Here is a 14,153-nt window from a genome sequence, read left to right as displayed (position 1 = left end):
ATCGCCACTTAATAATAATAATAATAATAACAATAATAACAATTATTATAATAATAAAAATTAGTCCTTAATTAATCTCAAATGAAAATCATAAATTTCCACAAATCCATTTAGGAAGCTGGGGTCAAAGTGCAGGGTCACTGGAGCAGATTTAAGGGGTTAAGGGGCTCGCTCAGGGGCTCGCTCACTGGCCCTTATTGCAAACTAGAGGATGGCTTTAATTAGTTCATTTCTTCCTCTACAATAAATGTAGTTCTACCACTGTGCTTTGACAGAATATTGCTGTTTGGTGCCAGGGGCCTTGGCCCAGTGTGTACCCTGGTAGAGTGGTATGAAGCTCCAGGAAGCATATACTATTCATGAGATTGATGGGACAATGCCGTGCGGATTTATAAGCTCTAAATCCTACATGGCTTTACTCATACATTTAACATTAAACAGACTTTGTAACCTTCCTCATCCAGTATTCACACTCAGTCTTCAGCATTAACTTGACGAAGGCTCTTTTATATACAGTAGAAGAGAAATTTCAGTCTCAATTTGGAGTATGGCAAAAAAAGAACATAATATGGTTTAAATTATGTTTTAAAACTGCAAAATCTTAAAAATAAAAAAAAAGACAGCATGTATACCTATATATAAAATATTTCGTTTTTTGATGAAGAGGAGCAGCACCACAGAGGAGGAGTGCGGTTACCTGTGATTATTAGAGCTGTGTGATTTATTCGATTTTGCAATTTAATCAATCTTTTGTTAGTCAGTTTACTTAATTAAATCAATAGGTTAGTCTTAGATTCAAAATCGAGTCACACTCAGCATTGACTCTTTTTCTTTTTTTGTCTTTGTGGCCAAGAGATGAAATACCGCCATCTACTGAACTGGAGTGTGGAGCAGAAGATTGGCAGCAGACAGACAGACAGACAGAGAGACAGACAGAAAGACAGATAGATAGATAGATAGATAGATAGATAGATAGATAGATAGATAGATAGATGTGATGAGGACAGTAACATAAAGACAAAGACAGTTTGATTACTTCTTCTAACTCCATGGTTGTTCCTGATTTGTATTTCTTTCTACTCTGTTGATATTGAGATGTATATCTGCTCCTTCTGCTCTGTAAAGCTTCATAACGTCTCTAATCTGAGGTGCTGGTTGTTAATTGGTGATTTCTGAGGCTGGTGACTCTAAATGAACTTCTCCTCTGCAGCAGAGCTCAGTTTTGGTTTTCATGAGAGACAGGTTCATCATGGAGCTTGATGGGTTTTACAAACACACTCGACACAATACTGTTCTTGTGAGAACTGTTCCAGAACAGCTGACCTTCTCACGTTTTAAAATAAAAAACAGCTGTTACTGTTGTTGTTGTTACTTAATCGCCTAATGTCATATGCGTTACTTCACATAGTTTTGTTCAATATTACTCTAAAATGTAGAATATAAATGATGTGTCCAAACACAATACTAAAAAACTAAGTATAAGACAAAGTAAATATATGAGTATAATATACAGTAATGTGACATGGAGTTGAAACCATTGATGTGCACTTGTAGAGGTGACAGAGTGGCAACAGTAATTGTGCAAAAGAGCAGCATGAAAAGTGACCTGATCTACACACTTTGGCATAACATGTAAACCTGACCATAAGTGAGCAGACACCTGAAGATAAAAGATGAGATGGTTATGCATGTAGAACCGTGACAGAAGGGCCTTAAGCCTGGATCCTGCCATCCACATTCCAAAGCCTCTGTAGAGGAGTGTTAAAAAATCTGAATGACTCTGGGGACAAAGGATTTCCTGAGTCTGTTAGTTGAGCAGCTGTGTATCTGTACAGAGGGTGATTGGGGTTGGCCATGATGGATAGCAACCAACCACTGAACCAGCTCTCCTGACCACCTTGTCCAAACATGTGGCATCCCTGCTTCTCCCTAGCACACTACCGCATAGAAAAGTGCACTGGCCATGATCAACTGGTAAAGCATCAGCAGGGTGTTTTATACAGATGTTAAACGTGCCTGGTCTCCTCAGGAAGGACAGCCGGCTCTGACGTTTCTTGTACAGATTGTCTGTGTTCACAGTTCAGTCTGTCCCCCCCCCATGGAGACAGGTAGCAGGGCAGACCTAGACAGACAAAAGACAATCACCTCTCCTTGGTCTTGATGATGTAGCTTGGTTAGACTGCATTATGCCAAAGTATCAGTACTTCCCCTCCTGTCCTTCCCACAATGGCAGAAAAATGCTGCATGTGGTGTGACTCCGAGTCAGAGGTGTATAGATAAACAGGCAGGGGGAGAGTACAGTTCCCTGAGGTACTCCTGTGCTGCTCACCACAGTTTCAGAGATGCAGTCCATCATCTTGACATACTATGGCCTCCTGATGTTTGTGATACAGCTCACCAGATTTGATTCCACCTGCATGTCAGTCAGCTTGTTTCTCAATAAGAGCAGCGGAATGCTGTAGAAAGTCAAAAAACACAATCCGTGTTATCTTTATTCCAGTTTCGAATAGAGCAGGTGGAGGATGGCGTCATCAATACCAACCATGTTTAAACAAACAATAAGTCAAGATACACAACATTTTAATGTTTATTAGATAAGTAAAGAAGCTTTTAATACTTCAAAAACTGTAAGAAATATAGCTGCTTGAGACATAAGACAATAAACAATCAAATCGAATCGAAAATCACAATTTAATCAAATCGAAACTTTGCCTTTGATTAACAGCTCTGGTGATTAAAACATGTTAGAGGTTTGTAAAGAAAGAAAAAGAAAGAAAGAAAGAAAAAAAGAAAAATAACAACCTTCAACATGGGATGATGTTTTTAACAGAACAATTTACTCAGTATAAAAAGTAAGATGACCTTATTTAGGTGTCAGAGATACAGACTGATGTAACCTCACACCACTATTGTGTCTTTCCTTAAAGGCCACACGGTACCAACACACGGAGTGATAAGAGGATGACTTCCTCACACTGTCTCTACACTGACCTTCAGGGATTATACACTGTCTTCTCTCTCTCTCTCTCTCTCTCTCTCTCTCTCTCTCTTCTTGTGATTTTTTTTTTGTGACAAACTTGACTCTACACTTTATGTAGAGGATGGCTTGACTGAAAACCAGGACTGGCTCGGGTCAAAAAATAAAGCCCTGCTAGGAGAAATATTTGGGCCCTTACTTCGGCCCTCCCTGACCGTTAGCTGTAGCCTTTATGGGGGCGTGTCCTTGTGACTGGTGGAAATTGCCTACAATTAGGGAGAAAATCAAGGGGGGGGGGGGGGGAGTACTTTATCTGAACTCATCTTTCACTCTAACTATAACTTAAACTTTAATTAAAGCTGTTTAGGCTTTTAGTGATAGCAGTTTTTAATGATCTCGGAATAACTATTAATACTGGCTACAATTAATTTTAAATGCCACTTCATCAGGTTCATCAGGTTACAAGGTTCTCAGTACTTAAGACATAAGACTGGTTGCAAGATATTCTGCAATGTTGTTGTGTGTGTTTGTAAATCAGGAGATATTTACAATATAGGAGATATTTCATCTATTTGCTAATCCTGAGACAGCAGGAGGAAAAAGGAGAACATTGCAGAAGGAAGCCAGCTCGAGCCTGTCACAAATCAAACGCAATTTAACACTGCAGCTAAAACAATGAGTGAATTTAAATGACTAATTAGTGTGAAATGGAGATCGGTGATGGGCTAATTACTGCTTGCTAGCTGACACTGGAAATATTAAGAACCACTGAAGCGTTTAGACTGAACGTTCTCCTTAAAACGCACAGAATCTCGCAGTACATTTCCTGATGAGGCTGCCGCGTCTTCTACCCCTATCTGTGCGGTACAGCTTCGGTCCTGTTTCTTTAGCCGTAGCATGTAGCTGAGAGATGGTGATGCCACAGATGTGGCCTTCAAGTGATTCGAGGTATTGTTTCGCAAAATTACTATAGATTTCACGTAAATCTTCAGGCCTTGTAATTGTAAACTATAATTGAAAAAGTTGACCGTAGGGTTTGAAAGCATGTCGGACGTAGCGGCAGTGAGCAAGGGGACGGGGTCACGTGAAGGGTCGGGCAAATGTTTCTTTTAATCAATGTGCAGATGACTTGCAATTGACTTGGGATTTGCTGAAAACAAAACACGGAGAGTGTTATCTTACTTCTCTTTCAAATCCAAAAACCTCGTCAGCAGCCTCTTCAATGGAGATTTCAGAACTTCAGAATTATACTAATAACTCCAGTCCGTCAGCTTCTCCACTCTCCTGAGTGGTTACTAATGTCTTTGAGATGTTTTACTGATTTTCAGATTTATAGTGTTGCAGTGTATTAGCTTGTAAAATTTCATGCATTACCCCAGAGTCGTAAAACATAATTTCATTTATTTATTTATTTATTTATTTATTTAATTTGTACTTTTTTGCAAGATTATTCGTTGTAGTTTGCTGCTATGCTTGAAAAAAAGCAACGTAATGCATTTTTAAGCTGACGTAGTGATTATGATAAACGCAACTAACAACAGAAGATCAATCATGAACACACACAGTCTGAATTACAGACTTACTAGCAGTTAAACGTGTACACTTTTAAACAATACATTCATTTTGTAAGTAACTAATATGTAGAATATTCACATTTTTAAATCTGAAATATAGATTTTATATTCCCTTGTTTCTTGAGGTTCTTGGTTCTGACATTATGCTGGGGTTCATGCTGCGGTTCCTAGTTTATGTTTTAGTTTATTTGAATGAAGGCGCTCTCTCTCACACATCGTTCCACATCCACACTGACACACACACCAGGATAAACCTCTTCATTACGGCTGATGAATAAATGAGTGAATAATTGTGAACCTGATCGCACCCATAGTCTATGTTTTAGCACTTTGCTGTGGATCAGCTCGTTTTGAAGGTCAGCCAGAGGTCAGTTGGATTTCCTGCCGGGAATCGTGGCCAAAGCACGTCATCATCTGAACATCTGGTGCAGTGCAGTCATCCACAAGGTAAAGCTCAGCCCTATACAACTATTTATCACCACAAATAAGCTAAGGAGCGTTTGTTTATTTATTTAATCATTTATTCATGTATTGGTGACACAGGACTGCTAGCCTGTTTGAGTATCACTTATCAACGTGTTTCTATCCTCCATTTATTCTCCACATTAATATCATATGGAATGCGTGAGATTTTAAAAGCATTATTTTCTCGTACCCAAAGTGCCTCATTATCAATTTTAGTGCCCTCGTTCTGCAAACCACAAATCATGCCGTAATAAATACTGGGTGAATCTTTACCCCTGTTTAGGGGCAAAACGGTTTAAAAACCTTTAGAAACGGTTTCGAAACTGTAAGTATTCTTCAGTTTCAGTTGATTCTTCAGAAGGAGACACTCCAGGGTTCTGTGTACAATCCTGTAACAGGGTAATAATCACGGTCAAAAGTGCGAGACTTACTTTTATTCACTTACTTTTAATCACATTTAATTACTTACTTTAAGTTACTTTTAGATCCCAGTGTTCTTCATTTTCCTCCTAAGGCGTTGTTTGTCAGTTAAGATTTCTGTCTTCTACGTACAGTACAGTAGAGGTGGTTCCCTCTGGATCACCTTCTGATGATCACTCTGTGATAGCTTTTCTCCAGAGGAGCAACCAAGAAATATTTACATGTTTTAATTTATTCGAGTGTGTTTAAAATTTTAAATGTATCAATTCCATGAACTGCTTTTGTATTATTATTAATATAATAATAATAATAATAATATTATTTTTATTATACTTTTATATTATACTGTATTTATGCTGGTTTTCGTTACACTAATAACTGGAAACACTAATTAAATTTTGCTTTTTTTTCTCAAGTATTGCAATTTATTTGTATTTATTTAAAGAATTTAAATCGAGAAGAATTAGAATGAATTTTCCTGAACGTTTTTCGCCCATCCCTTGAGAGGCCTGCTGGTGGTGACCCCGCGTAGCCTTGGTACCAACAGAACTTTGCTGTTCATACGAAAGTTTTGAAGAGCTTTAAGAAGAATCTGGAATGATGTCTGACGGGTGAAAAGCAGACAGACTATAAAGTATCAGGGCTTAAGAAATGCGCCGAGTGCGTTTACAGTGAGCGTTGTGAGTTATGAGTACGGCTCTCCGGCTCCTCGGGTATGATCTATCTGTATATATATATATCTATACTACTCTGTCACTGAGTGGTTTTGAGGAGTGATATTGTACCAGAAGGGTCTGAAGTGCTTAAGGTCTTAACGTCTTCGTCACTCACACACACCTCAGCCTCAGCGAGCTCCTGTAATTGCGCCGCATGCCAGACTCGCTCCTCACACATCATATTTTCCACTTACACCCGCAGCTTACGTTTCTGGTAAAATGGAGCACTCTGCATTTACACAACAGGGCTTTACACAACACACCCTGTACATGGAAAATGCATTTCAGTCTTGGTCCTGGGACCATTTTGCTTCTTGGTTCACTGTTCCTCTGGGAGTTGCTGTAACACAGTGCAGGGAGGAAGGAAATGATGTAGGTTTCCATTCAGGGAGGATCAGCCTCAAACCAACAGAGCCACTAAGTTTGCGCTTTACTACCAGGCAAATAGCTGCGTCTTGTCCTGCCAGCGTCTCCTTCAGCATCGCAGGCTTTCAGTCGTGCCCAGGACTCATCCTGGAAATCTGAAAGCCTACTAAATTCACAGAATCCATTCGTCTAGTATTCTGAGTTATACAATAGATTCGCTGAGCTGCATATTAAGAACAAACACCAATAACCAATACATGATCATGGATACAGGGCACCCTGTAGGTCAACAGCACCAGTGGCGGTCGTTGGTAACCCGTGCCGCAACCGGTCCGGTATGGAAATGATATTTGTGATTCGCATCTTTGATTTGGCAAATGTTTTTACGTCGGATGCCCTTCCTGACACAACCTTCTGCATTTATCCAGACTTGGGACTGACACTAGAAGACACTGGATTGCGCCGCCCCGTGGTTGCATTTAGAACTTACCTGACATTAGCAGACCTTATTTCAAATAATGCGTATGTACACAGTCATACAAAAAGTCAATAGACCCCCACAGTTTTACGATTTCACCAAAATGTGTGGTCGTTGTTATTATTACTGCTATTTCTCTCCTTCATTCCAGAGTGAAATAATCCCATCTTTAGGCGGACTAGAAGTTAATATTCTAAACAAATATCTGATTTTCCAAGAGGCTGGATTGTTGGCGAGTTTTGAGGATGGAATGAAATGAACATCAGCGCAGAGACTTGAGCTGGTCGACCTGGGCTTCTGAAAGATGCCTTCATGCTCTTTAAACATCTGTTAAGAAGAATCATCCTATTCCTAGGCCAGCTGGATGTGCGCTTAATATATATATTAATATATATAAACAGTATAAACAAAAACTATGGAAAAAAAGTATTTGCTTTTTTAATTTTTTTATATTCAATGTATATAAATTGCCTGCTTATATCCCTTTTCTATTTCATAGCTTTATCTATTCTGTAGTTATTGCACATATTCACTGGAAAGCAGTGGAAAGTTGCACAATGTCAATATTTCTATCTATCTATCTATCTATCTATCTATCTATCTATCTATCTATCTATCTATCTATCTATCTCAACTGTTAATTATGTACGTTAAGGTAAAATACAAATAAATTGTATAAACAGCAAGTAGAGTTCACCTGGCAAAACATTAAATCATTGAATGTAAACGAGTGCAGAACATGAAAGTCATATATTTGCTTCTTGTAGCAGCTTTATCTAGGATATGTTTAACCTGCGAATACTACCAGACTTTTGTCTCACTCTTACCATCACTTGGTGCTAATTGTCGTCTCTGCCTCCAACGTCTTCCAGATTGTTCGCTGTAAACTAGCCGTGAAGGACGTCCTCATCGTCATCCAGAGATTTGAAGTTCTAATCCTGACGAGCTCGTGGTGGCCATGCATGTCCAGCCTCTTCCATTTTTTAACTGAGTTGAACATCATACTGATCATCTTCTTTGAAATTTTGCCTCGTTTCTACATTGCAGTCATTTTTAGGAACTGTTGTTCAACATCTATTAGCTCTAACAAGATTTTGCTGCAGCATAAATCAGGGTTTAGCCCTCACCCTCTCTAGTTGGTAGAAAGTGGGATTACAGAATTCCATTAACATTTATGCAGACTCCTGTATTCAGCACGACATTTATCTTATTTTTGTACAAATGAGCAGTTAAATGTTATAGGTTTTACTCCCGGGCCCAGCAAGGTCAGCGTGGCACCGCTGGGATTTAAAACTTTCTGATCAGTAGTTCAAAGTCTTAACCATTGAGGTGCCACTGCCCTAATTAGTAAAAGAAGTGGTAGGAAAAAAAAAAATCTGTTCTCAACACTAAGCTTGACCCTGTCTTTCCCATATGGCCTTGCAACGTATACAAAGTGCTAGCGTGTTCATGTTAGCGATTATCCTTCCTGTGCAGTCACGGTGATCTGATCTGCGTGAGATCTGAGTGCCTTCCATTTCTTTATTCTGATCTTACATGTGCCTCTCGGGATACCAGCACTTTTGTAATCTTTTTATGCCTATCTCCTGACTTCTACAATTTTATCCTTTTATGCACTTTTGAAAGCACCTTTCAGTCCGTACTGAATTCTTTTCTAGGAAACACACTTGAAAAAAAACTAGTCATGACAAAAGCCGGCTTTTATTCTGATCTAATCAAGCACCAGACGACTGTCTGATCTCTGTGTGACTTCTGGAAGTTGAGTTAGTTTTAAATATGTTATTCTGTTACGTTTCATTTATGGTAAAATGCGTAACGTGGAACCTTTTAATCAGTGGACTTTGAGTATCATTGGACTGCGATATGGAAAGATAACGTCCTCTATTCATTCCATACATCATTAAACCACATTTTAAGTAGATTACTTCCCTCTCGGCATACAGCAACGTTTTATCCTTTTTAAAACACTCATGAGACCAAATCTCACATACTTGCACACACTTGTGCTATGGTGCCTTATTGATTGTTCTTGGTCATGGACGTTTATGTGGCAGCAAAACCAGCCGAGCACGTCCGATATATACTGTTATTTTGTGTTGCTTTATAAGTGTGGACGGTCACATTGTTGACTCATTTTCTATCATTTACAGCAGCAACTCACAGGTTTATATTAATGCACCCATTTGTTATTAATACGTTATCGTTTCTATAGTAACAGCTCGTACACTGGAATGCTCCATATACTGTATATATTTAGGGAAAAAAAACGTAATCTATAATCGTTTATATGCTGAAATTTTAGGGTATGAATATGTATGGAAGGAGTCTCCAGTGTCAGAGCTCTCAATGAGGTGTTATTTCAGTTTTTATATGTCATCTGGACATTGACGGGAGTTTACTCTGCTTTCTTGATAACAAACAGCATCAAGCTGTAAAAAATGAGATACTAACCAAGAGAAAAAGGAGATACCAGTGATACTGTTGATAACTGTTGTAAAATAGGAATATATACAACGTTAATCATTATTGGCTCTCACAGTTTCTAGATGGACGTCGGAGTTCCGTAGATGGACGTCGGAGGTCCCCAGATGGATGATGGATGGATGGTGATACCAGTAAACATGCTGCTATACCATAAATGAGAACAGGAACTTATTCATTCCGTGACCATCACAACATGGCGGTATCTAAAGGGTTTCGAGTTTCACGCACCACAGACCTGGCTTTCACCTTATGTCCTTCTTTAGACACTTTAAAACCTGGCAGTCGAATTCGCTATTGACGATCTGGCCCCTGGGGACAAAGTCTCGATGCACAATGTCAAAAAAGACAATGAGCATGCACTCAGTGGAGCTGCAGACCCGCCTCGCCTTTTCCAGTTTTGGAGATGACAGCTCTTCCACTGTGAAGACTGTTGCTTTGTTTCAGGGTCGTACCCTTACACCTTAAGTTTCGCCACCAGTAATGATCCTTGACATGAAGGACTTAATCCTCTTGAAGGACTTGGATCCCCAGCAGCCTGGGGACGAACTTGGCAGCGTCACTGCACATGTTTGAATCCCATGTGAGGATCGCCTGGGCTGTTTCGTATGACACACCGACTAGGGCAGCAATGTTGTGGATTGTTCCTCAACAATCATCATGCACATGTTGGCAAGCAGTTTTGACATTTTTGTGTGGTTAAGCTCGTCGTCTTCCAGTGATGTTCCTTCGCTTTAGAAGCATGCGCCACTCTAAACACCTTGAAGGACTCATCGCAGCGTTGCTGTAAACTTGATGAATCATGTCAGAATTTCACGTCCATGACTAACTTGCTGTCCATGATGAAACAGCACCAAGATAGCACCAGTCGCACGTCTCCCAATGTACAGAGGACCATGTCTTTTGGCACACTGACTTATGAAGGTCGGTGCTCCGTGTGACCCCACATCTGTGGCCGTGTCTCAAACCTTATGATACCACCTTGTAAAATTGTAGATGTTGGTAAACTCCTGAAGTTCAGGGTGGTAACTGTTACTCTGCATCATCACACCACAATGTTACTCTGTGTTTTACTTATCTTCACACAGTGTTAGGATGGCGAGAAGCATTTACTGCTGATACATTCTGAATAATGCTGATAAATGGGTTGTTCTGTTTGAACAATCATAGAACAGTGTATTTCTCCAAGGGCACGGTGTACATGAAGATAGTGAATCTTGGTACATTCATAAAAACTGATGACAGCCAGGACAAGGACAAACACTGTCTTTTATTTGCATACAGACTCCTGAATGGACAGGCTCCTCGTACCCAAATCAATCTGTGTTATATCTATTACAGTATGTCTAATCTCAGCTCTGATATCACTCTGACTCTGATTGTTGATGGAACGTTTTCTGTGTAAATAAATTGCTGAATGACTTGGCCCGTCTGCCCCTCGGCCCCTCGGCCGACCCGGAGTTTGTGCATGACTGGTTAGACTTATTTGTATTGTTCACCACGAAGACAGTGTTGTTCTAGTGTTGTTGGAGTCAACTTAGCTCCGGCCTGTCTCTCTCTCTCTCTCTCTCTCTCTCTCTTCTCTCATTGTTTTATCTCTCTATTCAAACACGGTGTCCACTGAGCATGCGGTTAGAGAGCACGTCCACACAGCTGCTTGTGGGAAGATACCGCTCGACTCTGTGGAATTACTTACAGCAGCCAAGACCGTTATCTGTATTGTAGTGTATCAGCAGAACATTCAGGACAATTTTATAAACATGGCACTCTTGTCTTTGGTGGCCCCGTTTTGTTTTTAGAAAGGCGTCATTGTATTTAAGTCGAATGTCTTGTCGGAGTAATGGTGTAAAAAAACAAAACGGCACTTGCTCAGGGATTGTCTTTGCAAAGAAAAATGTTTAAAATGATGTCTGGGAAATGAGAGGGATTCAGAAGAAATATAGCTGAGACGAAGTGAGTTATCTAGTCTACTGGTGTCAAAGCTTTAAACAGATGCACATAAAGTCATAAGATACATCAGCATGTTCACGTTCGCTTCCCTTTGAGCGTACGCACTGCACTAGCAAACTAACGAGCTTACGGCCGAAACATGGTATCGGTGATGAAACGTGTCTCGCCCAGGTGAAAAAGCGATTTTTTTTATAATACTTAATGTTTCTTATCTCCTAATAAATGCTACATTTTTTGTAAATATGCAAAAGACATTTATATTTTTATCAGATAAAAAGAAACACATTCACTTAATACAGTTTCATGGTCTTTTATGTTTTAGTGTCCGGAACTTTTTAAATTCAAATCTTTAAACGATTTTGACTGTCACTCAGATGAAATTTAGATTTCACATCAAAAGACATAAACCTGAAAAAGTGTATTATCCTAAAATGATAAAATTGTAAGATATTGCAACATGAGTTTGACATGGTTACGGACACTACAGATTAAGCTTTTACCAAAAAAACAATTTAAGGTCCAACATTTTTGCTTATAGAAGCGTGTTGCAATTTTAGTATCAATACTCATAAAGAAATATAAATATTTTTTATTTTCATTATTATTGATTATTAAACTTTTAGGACTGCGAGATCCGTCACTTCTATGTTGCATAAACTTCAGAAGTAGCTTCTTTGGCCACTCACATTTTCTGTATTATTAGAAGGGAAGGACATGAAGCGATGCTCCCATCATGCATAGTGTCCACTGTACAAGCCTCTGGAGACAGTGTTATGATCTGGGGTTGATCAGTTACTCAGGTCGAGACTCAGTAACGTTATGGGGCAATAAAATGAAGTCAGCTGACCACCTGAATGTACTGAACCACCAGAGGATCACATCTATGGAGGGTTTCTTGGAGCACGAGGAATCGTGTGTGTGTGTGTGTGTGATCAAAGCTAAAGGCATGCAGATGAAATATTAGAGTGTGTGAGATTATTTCGCTCAGGTGGTGTTTAATTATAAACCCACAGGAAGCAGATTGCACTTAATTTTTCAGTAGTAAAACATGAAAAACTGAAATCTACAGTTCGGTGTAAAATATCACAGATAAATGTAACGCCACACTTGGGCACCGCAAGCAGGTGTATCTGAGATATGAGAAGCGTGATGTGATATTTTTATCATATCACTCACTGGGGTGTAATAGCTCATTAATATACACACCCCTGCGCCTAGCCCTGAATGATTTCTGATCCCATCTCATTGATTTAGGAGCTCGTTTAGTCTCTGAGTTTCTCCTGAGACATAACAGCCCTGTTTAGATGGGAGTTTGTTTGTTGTCCCCCCCCCCCCCCCCAGTTTTCTATCCATCACTATCCGAATCCGATTGTCTTCCACGTCTTCCCTGTCTCAGACCTCTGCCTGTGCGGTGGCGTCCCAACACGATAGAACTCCACACGCGGCCTCCTCCCTAACCTCGTATTTAACCATCAGATCCTAGCCTGGAGATTTCGGTACGGAGGACAGAGACTCGAGACTTCAAAGCGTCGCACTCGCTGCAGTCACAGGGCATCAGAACTTCAAAGCAGGAGTAACATCCTGTCATCGTTATAACATCTGATCTGGCTTTTTGGCCCATTAATTTTACATGCCATGTTCCACGCTGGAGACGGGTGTGACGAGGAGCGGCGCGTGCTGCTTCCAAACGGCAGCGTAGCGAGACATTCTGTCCTGCAGATGCTCTGAAACATGTCCCCGGAGTAACAGGTTGAGTAAATATAGCAGCCGTGGCCTGAACGGAGGGATGAGGAATGGGATGAGCGAGAGAGAGAGAGAGAGAGAGAAGACGAGTGAAAGCTTGTTTCCTGGAATGCACTCCTAAGAGAGTCAGTGCATTAGAGCGGTGTGGCCGAGAGTCTGAACAACACAGTGGCGTAATGGAGGAGTGGGAGAGCAGCAACACACACACACACACACACACACACACACACACACACACACACACACACACACACACACACACACACATACTGTACACACACACACACAGTGAGAGAAAGAAAGAGAGAGAGAGAGAGAGAGATGGCAGATGAAAGAGTCACTAAATAAGATTTCTACTGAGAGGGAAAGAGTGAGTGAAGCAAAAGGAGAGAGAAAAGAGAGATGGAAAGAAACAAAATTGCAGAAAATGCAGAAAAGCCAAAGAAGAAAGATGGAAAGAAGCAAATGAGGGGAGAAGTAAAATAAGATGGAGAGAGGATGGAAGGGAACATAAGGAAAGATGGAGAGAAGTCAAAGGAGAGAGAAAGAGAGAAACAAAAAGAGAGAGGGAGAGAAAAATAAAGAAAATCATGATGGATGAAAGTAAAGGAACAGGTAGGGAGAGAGGGAGAAAAGCCAAAGGAGAGAGATGGAGAGGGAAAATAAACTAAAGCAGAGGTGGATGGAAGCAGAATGAGAGATGGCAAGAGAGAGAGAAATGAAGAAAAACAAAAGGAAAGATTAAGAGGTGCAGAAGGCCAGAGAGAGACTGAAGCAAAAGGAAAGAGAACAAAAAAAAAGACATGCAGGTACAATCCAAAAGGAGAGAGGAAGAGAAAGGAAGAGAGAAAGAATAATGGAGGGATGAGAAAGAAGAATGATGGAAATAAGCAAATGAGGGAGAAGTTGGGAGAAGATGGAAAGAGGATGGAAGGAAACACAAGGAGAGATGGAGAGAGGTCAAAGGAGAGAGATGGAGAGAA

This window comes from Clarias gariepinus, chromosome 16 (assembly GCF_024256425.1).
Source record: "Clarias gariepinus isolate MV-2021 ecotype Netherlands chromosome 16, CGAR_prim_01v2, whole genome shotgun sequence".
In the NCBI taxonomy this organism is placed as follows: domain Eukaryota; kingdom Metazoa; phylum Chordata; class Actinopteri; order Siluriformes; family Clariidae; genus Clarias; species Clarias gariepinus.
This window is presented reverse-complemented; position numbering follows the sequence as displayed.